The sequence below is a fragment of the Corapipo altera genome, unplaced genomic scaffold (genome assembly GCF_003945725.1).
Source record: "Corapipo altera isolate COAL_440 unplaced genomic scaffold, ASM394572v1 301, whole genome shotgun sequence".
NCBI lineage: Eukaryota > Metazoa > Chordata > Aves > Passeriformes > Pipridae > Corapipo > Corapipo altera.
This window is the reverse complement of record NW_020884926.1, coordinates 1,717,078-1,724,026: the sequence shown is the minus strand read 5'-3', so window position 1 is coordinate 1,724,026 and position 6,949 is coordinate 1,717,078. Positions and strand designations below refer to the sequence as shown.

The following is a 6,949-nucleotide window of genomic DNA, read 5'->3' as shown; positions in this document are numbered from 1 at the left end:
GAGGGAAGGGAAGGGGATGGGGATGAGAACAGGGATGGGACAGGGAAGGAGGAGAGGGAGGGGAAGGGGATGAGAAGGGGATGGGATGGGGAAAGGGACAGGACAGGGAAGGGGACGGAGAAGGGGAAGGGACAGGGATAGGGATCACAGAATCACAGCGCCCTGCTTTGCAGGTGATGGATTTGGGAAGAGTTCACCTTTATTTCTAGAACCCCCCAAAAGATGGCAACCAGAAAAACATTTCAGACCTTAGGTCTCAAGGAATCTTTTGTTCATTAAAAAAAAAGCCCTTCTTCAGGTAAATCCCAAGCTAAAGGTGTTCTCTCTTCTGCCCTTTCAAAGGACAGGGACATTCACTTCTCAGTGTTCAGCTGCTCTCTGTGAAGGGGTAAATCACAGCTCAGTGACTGAATTACCTGTGGCACTGGAGTGATTTTTCTACCAGCACAAAACACAGGAGCCAACTGTGTTAGTGGCTGCCAGAAGGTTTGTTAACATTATTGCTATTTATTATTTTCAATTTTCTGAGAGTTTAATCATTGCCAGGTCCCAGATCCTGACTGGGAACTTCTTTACCAACAGCACTGGATAATCCACAACTCAACAAGGTTTAACAACACTGAGGAACCAAAACATCATCACCTGCCTGCTGCCATTTCTGGTTTAGTGAAGGAATTACAAAATCACAGCCACTGAGGTTCTCCAGCTGATGTTCCTGCCACTCATCACTGCTTGTGTGATCATCAAACAGGATAAACAGCAAGGTAAAGGTATGGCCTTAGTCCTCGCCCTGTAAGTAGTGATTTGGTGCTGGTTTAAGTCAGGAATGACCAATTTAGTGCATTTCAAAGAGTAATTTTCAAGAGTTGTTTCTATGTACATAAAAAACTTTTCAGGATGGTTGGTTGTTTCTCACTTTTTTTGATTTTGGAATTCTGAGGACACTGAAGATTTCTGTAAAAATATGTGTTCGACTTTCTGTCCTGTGTGTGCACACACGAGTTAAAGGCTCTGCAAGCACCCAGGAGCACCCTTGGTGCAGAAAGTGCTCCATCAACCCAGGAATTCCAGCACCCTCAAGAAACTCTGGGCAAGGACTGGAAGGCTCCCTTTTGGCAGGACTGTAACTCTGGTACAAACTGTATTTTATGAGGTACTGACCTTTATTTTGCAGAATGAAACTCAGGCGAAATATTAACACCCAACCCTTTGGTCTCTTCAGTTGGTGCTTAACGAGCTCCTGAGTTGCTCAGAGGCCCAGGTGGTGCCCACACAAAGGCTGAGGCTGCAGAGAGTCTGCTCTTGCTCTCTGAGCTTCGCTTTTACTCTTGGCAACTGAAAATATAACGACTTGTATAATTGTCAGATGACTACCTTGGAACAGGCACGAGAAGACTGGATCTGTGACTCATAAAAAGCTTTCTGTGTCCCCATAAAGCACAGAAGAGAGGAGATAACCCACTTTCATGTTGCAGTCAAACCACAAGCTAATCCAATTAAAGAGAGGACATAGGAATGCAGGAAGACACCACTGGTCCATCAGGGCTAATATCTCGTTTCTTGCAGAGTTCAGGCCTTAACACTTCAGCAAAAAATAAATATGAGGCACAAAATCCCTTGCTAATAGTGCTGTGCTCTCTGTGATAGAGGAAATAGTCTTGCTGGCTCCTGCAGGGAGCTGAGAGTGTCCTGAGGCACAAAAGCTGCTCACCCTTTTCTTCATTTGTGCAGCAGTGCACTTGGTTGCCACACAGGGAACAAGCAAGGCCTATTTAAAAAGCCATCCTTTGAATTATAGCAATGGTTGTTGCTTGTCTCAGGGAATTCTCAGAGCTCATCACACTCTGGGTGCTCAGCAAATCAGTGTTTGTGTAAAGGGATGTGACAAAAGGGAAACCAACACTCTGGGCACCCACTCAGAGATTTCAGGGGTATTTTTCATCCACCTGCAAGAATTTATATTTGTTAAAGGACAGAATCACCTTTCACTGGGAGGACTGTTGGCAAGATTAGCATCAGGGCAGAATATGAACTAAACACAGAGATGATCCTGAAACAGAAAGAGAAGCAGAAAAATACCACTGCAAGAACACATTTTGGATGTGCCTAAGAGGCTGCAGGCTGCTGCCAGGGTGGGAGATGTCAGGGGGATGCAATCCAAGGCACTTTACACTCCTGGATCTGGTCCAAAAGATCTGCAAGTTGTTTTTTTCCCGTTTATTCTTCCTCTCTGTGCAGTGGACCTTAGGCAGGACTCAGTCACAATAAGCTGACAAGGAAATAAAACCATTAAACACTAGAGGGAAGCAAAAGACTTTGAGAGCAGCTTCCTGCTCTGGAGCCTCCTGGGCAAAGCTCCCCCGGGGGCTTCCCTTGCCACTGGATTTAAACACTGAAAAAAAAAACCCTGGGGGAAATGACAGGAGGTATTTGCAGTGACATTCCCAAAACCCCCTTAGCTGAGGAATGTGTGTTAAGGAGGGATATTGCCCTACAGGTCACATGGGAGGGGAAAAAAGAAGGATTGAGGACAAGTTTCGTGTTGGTTTTCAAACAATTCTGTGGGATCTGCACCTCATCAGTTAATTTATTGGGTTGATCAGGACCCAAACTGTTTTCTTTCCTCTGGGTTTCCTACCTCTTCTTAGCAGCTGCAGCACTTAAAAGAGTCACACTTCCTTTAAAAAAAGGAAGAGTCCCTTCAGCAATTGTCTTCAGAGCAGCTCATCTGCCGAGGGCCACGTACAGACCTCTAGAAAAGAAGTGGTTTTTGCTTAGAAATGTCTATTCAGGTCTTTATCCTGCTTCTCTCAGGTCCCCAGTGTTTATTCTTCCCCTCAGAAATTTGTTCTGTTAATGGCTTACAAGTAAAACTCTGCTCAGACTGGGAGGCAGAAAGGAAATGGGGACAATCTGGACTTCATTTCAGACAAGTGGGAGACAATGACAATATTTAATTTCAGTGGTCTGCAAAGCAGGCCCTGTGGGTGCTAAATCAGCTCCTCCTTGTTCCCAGCTGCTTTCCTGGAAAATCAGATCCGTTGCCTGGAGACAAGAGAAAAGTGACAAGATGCCCCAGCAACAACCCAGCAGAGACCAGTAAATCCCCACAGCAGCACCAGAGAGGGTATTTAGGATGGTGATTCACCCCAGGGAAGAGGTGCTATGGAATGGAGTGGGATTTCCAGCCAGGGAAGAGAGCAGATGATACTTTCACCAGAGCTGGACAAGCTGGTCAATAATCTTCACTTGCTAAAGTTTGCACTTTTTTTTTTGCCACTTTTTAGTTCCATATCCTGCTTTGATCCTTCAAATTCCTGCCCCTGCACCGTCCATCCAAGCAGCAATCCAAGCTGTTTCCATCAGTGTCCCTGGAAGAACTCTGGTGCCAGCTGGGATAGTGCTCAGGGGGTGGAAACCCTCCAAGAGCAGAATGTGCAGCAGGAACTTCACAAGGTGTGAGTTCTGCAAGCAAAGAGGAATCTGGGCTGGGAGTGAAATAACATATTCCAGCAGGATGTGTTATCTTCCCTTCTGGACCTGCAAAATTAAATCCTGTGGAAGAGCTGCCAGCCTTCCCCTCTGATGGATGGTTTGAACTCCATCTCCAGCTGCGGATCCGCCCGTTACACAACACTTTTGGAGAGCTGCAATTTCTCCATGGGCCCCATGACCCTGTCAAATAATGATGTCCCACGTGGAAAGGATATTGGAATCACTGGAATAACTTATTGAATCCAATCTGCACTTTGTAAAGCACTTTAGGATACTCTGAGATGAAACACACTGCAGAGCTATTGGGAAGAATTAGCTAATGCTGGCTTATGGCTCAGGTAGCATCTCCAAAGAGCAAGAAATAAAACCAACCTTAGCTGGAAACTCCATTAAATTCTCCTTTATTTCTTAAACACTAGGAATTACACAGCAATGGCAAATGGTAAAAGTTAAGTGACAATAATAATGAAAATTAATTCAGTTACAACAAACTAAAAAAAAAAACAAACAACCACAAGCTTTATGGCCTAAGTCCTTCTCTCAGTCTGGAGAGGAAGCAGAGTATGCACAGAGCTGAAAAGGGTCTAGTTCTAGTCTCAGTTTTAACCCCTTTCAAGGTCTCTGCCAAACAGCCTTTCCTTGTCCCACACCAAGGGCTGACAGTCCACACATTATCCTAAAAGAGACTTTGATTTCTCTGCCCTCACTGAGGAGGAACTGCTGTAAAAATTAGGGATTATTACTATTTTAACTAACTGAACACAGAATGCATGTCTCAGGAAGCCAGGGAGGCTGTGATGAGGCAAAGCCTGCAAAGTGACAGGCAAAGGAGTCTGTCAAGGTGCAGAATTTAATTGGTACAGGGAGAACATCATCTCCAATAACTCGGGCAAAGCACATTTACCAAAGTGCTACACACTTTAAAAAAGTGTTTCTCCACCAGAGGCAAGTTACAGCCCCAGATTAGGGAAAGAAAGGCTGAGATGAGAGACAGAGAGAGGGAGAGAAAACCAACCTGTCTGGCACTGCAGTGAGTCTGTGGCAGAGCAGGGACAGAGAGCAGTGGTCCTGCAACTTGAACCTTTTAATTTTCACATGCAAGATCAGCTACCTGGAACTCCCCCCCAGTGCCAGAGACTGACAGACTGCAAAGTGCACTGTGAAAAACCTAAGTGGCTTCTCACCACTATTTAAGGGCAAACAGCCTTTGATAATCCCTCTGCATCAAGAAATAAACAGCCAGAACTCTTCAGTTTACCGTTCCAGTTGTCCTTTTCTCTTTTTTCCAACAGCTTGAAAACAGGACTGGTTGTCCAGCAGTCTTGCCTGGGTCTCCTTCAGCCAGAATTTTAACACCCTAAATTACACACACTGGATGTGGCAGCTGCTTTTTGAAGCCCACTGCTGTGATCAGCAGGCAAATCACTCAGCGTGTGCCTCTCCTGAAGGAAAAAGGGCCACAATCCCAATTTGACCAGCCCAGGGTTATGCTGACGTGTCTGACCACTACCCAAATTCCAACTAGTGATCAAAGCAAGGATGAGGAACTCATAAAGCTCTTCCCAGTCCTTGTTACAGAGAACATATTAATTTTTCTCCCCTTAAGCTGTTTTGCAGCCCAGAAGTCCACTGAAGTATTTAAATGCCTCTGGAGCTTGTGAGGAGCCCCACTTTGAGCTGGTGTCTCTGTGAGCTGTGCTCAGCAATTGGAACTGGCAAGTGAAAATCTCCAGCCTTTGACTCACAGACATGAAAGGGAGGGAGAGAGACATTAATGACAATTACTTGAGACTCTGCCACCCTGATGGAATAACCAGCAGAGCCTCCTGCACCTGCAGGAATGCAGCCTGGGTTTCAATCAGCCCCAGCCCTAAGGCAGGCTGAGAATCCCTGGCTGTTTTGGGGAGAAGAAGGCAAAAAGGGGCCTGGGACCAAGCCCAGACCCTCCTCTCCACGAGTCATGGGTCTGCCCAACCTGAGCACTTCTGTAGAGGTGATTCTTAAATGAAGAAAAAGGCAGTTAATTGCAAATCCCAAAAGGTGTCCAGAGAGCAGTGGAAGGGCTAAGAAAACTAAAATATAAGGAACTCCACCTCCACTTATATTCTATTATTAATATTTACCACTTGAAGGCATTAAAAATAAGGGTCCTCACTATAATTATTCTTTCACATAGACCCCACTAACAGAGAGAAGTACTGATATCTAAAAAAATGCACATGGACCCTTTTCTACCCTTATAAAAAGTGTGCATTGAAGTCGTGGTGTCCAACCTTCTGAACAGACAGTACAGCTCCTCTGGCACACAGGAGGCTTCACCCACCACGTTTTTGGCAGAGCTGGGCAGCTGAGCTCAGCTTTTCAGGACCATCCCACCCAGTGCAGCATCCCTGTGACCTGCTGGGAGTCCTCCCCAGCCCTGGCACACACCAGGTGCTCGTGGGAGGAGGGAGAGGGGTCTGGCATGAGATTTAAATGTCTAAGAACACTGGCATCAGTCAGACAAGACACCCAAGTTGGCAGGGGCAGAAAGAAAGGGGTCCTGGAGACCCTGCCCCCAGTTCCACCCAGTCACCAAGCCCACACACAACCCCTCCCTCTGCCACTCTCTCCAGAGTAGGTTGGCAACCCTCAGCCACCTTCACCCTTGGCAACCCTCAGCCACCTTCACCCTTGGCAACCCTCAGCCACCTTCACCCTTGCACAGCTCACTGTCATCGTGCTCACAACCTTTTCTTCTGTGCCCCAAGGACCATGGGAGTGCCTGGTTTGGGAATGGTGCCCCAGAACACCCCAGGTGGTCAGAGGAGCTGCGTAGAACTGTTAATATTCCACAGCTTCCACGGTGCTTTAGCCTGCTTGGATCACACCACCGAATTACTCCTGATTTTTTGGCATCCCCACCTGACACACTGTTCATATGTAGAACTCCCCTTCAGCCCACAGCCCCACTGCCTCAGGTGTCCACTCACCAAAACAACGCCAAAATCCATGAGAATGGGTAAATCTCACTCCTGGACTGCCCTTCTGAGGCCCTGGCCCATCAGAATTCCTGACAGGCTCTTCAGTGCTGTTGCTCTTGTTCCTCAGGGGCTGCTCCTGAGGAGCTGCTCCCGTTTCCAACCTGCCTGTGCTGGAACCATACCTGTGGGTTGATGTGCACACGAGCTCTGCGTGGCCTGGGTCCACCCAAGGACTGCAGGAAAATCACATCCCAGGTTCCACACAGGAGTTCAGCCCCCTCCAAAGCATTCCTGGTTCTGATCTAACTGGTATTACAGCACTGTAACTCCATCAGTCAAGTGTCTGCTCCTGCCAAATATGATTTGGTCTGCACTGAAATGAAAACAAACAAGCTCAGAGTGAGAAATACAGAGTTCAGCTTCCAGAGCTCTTTGGAGCTGAACCCAATCTACTCGTGGTCATTTATCTGCCTCCCTTTCCCCTGCAAAAT

The 6,949-nt window shown here is 46.9% G+C and overlaps 1 long non-coding RNA gene across 1 annotated transcript in view; it reads left to right on the top strand.

Moving 5' to 3' along the window:
• The window catches only part of LOC113954073, a 5,479-nt gene extending 732 nt beyond the window's left edge, over window positions 1–4,747 (top strand). The window contains exons 2-4 of the long non-coding RNA XR_003530098.1: window positions 343–486; window positions 583–770; window positions 3,288–4,747. This is a non-coding gene — a long non-coding RNA (uncharacterized LOC113954073). The remainder of the gene's footprint in view (window positions 1–342; window positions 487–582; window positions 771–3,287) is intronic.
• The last annotated feature ends 2,202 nt before the right edge of the window (window positions 4,748–6,949 follow it).